The sequence below is a fragment of the Microtus ochrogaster genome, unplaced genomic scaffold (genome assembly GCF_000317375.1).
Source record: "Microtus ochrogaster isolate Prairie Vole_2 unplaced genomic scaffold, MicOch1.0 UNK44, whole genome shotgun sequence".
Taxonomy (NCBI): domain Eukaryota; kingdom Metazoa; phylum Chordata; class Mammalia; order Rodentia; family Cricetidae; genus Microtus; species Microtus ochrogaster.
In genome coordinates this window covers 877385-878232 of record NW_004949142.1, presented here as the reverse complement: position 1 = coordinate 878232, position 848 = coordinate 877385, and positions in this window count along the sequence as shown.

Sequence of the window (848 nt, the reverse complement as noted above, 5' to 3'; positions counted from 1 at the left end):
TGTAGACCAGGCTGGTCTCGAACTCACAGAGATCTGCCTGCCTCTGCCTCCCGAGTGCTGGGATTAAAGGCGTTCGCCCCACCGCCCGGCCTCCTTAGTGTATTTTTCAACTCTGTTCTGGTTCATTGACCCACTTATTACTGCACTAACACGAAAACGCGACTCTGTCTCTTTTGGGTGGGAGGGTCTGTTTGGCTTTACCAGGGGGCCACATCTCAGTTCCCCCAAATGATTTAGCTTTATAATTTTATAAGATTTACCCAAATCTGGAAGTGCTGAACATTTCCTAATTAATAATCATTTAGCCGGGCAGTAGTGGCACACGCCTTTCATGCCAACACTCGGGAGGCAGAAGCAGGCCCATCTTAGGAGTTCAAAGCCAGCCTGGTCTACAGAGCTGGTTCCAGACAGCAAAGGCTGTTACACAGAGAAACCCTGTCTCGAAAAACAAAACAAAATTAAAAAAAAACAAACAAACTTGTATGATCTCCAAAAATAGGATGCCCAATCCTTTACCACTATCACCTTTTTAATTTACATTTTCATTTTATTATATACAGACATACATATATACACACACAAACAATAAAATTTACCAGCCTGCCAAATGCACTCCCTCAGAGGGGCTTGAAATACAGCTTGAATCTCCCAAAAAGACACTTTCAAAATTGACACCAAGGGAGTAATGGAAGTGGCTCCACTCAGAAGTAACACATCTAAATCTCTAGGACCTTCTCTATCAGAAGCGAACATGGGTAGTTAGCACACCTGCCGGCACAGGCTGCGCTTCCCCTTTCAGCCTTTAGATGGCGCCCCGAGCCGGGTAAGCAGGGATCTGGACCAGGGGT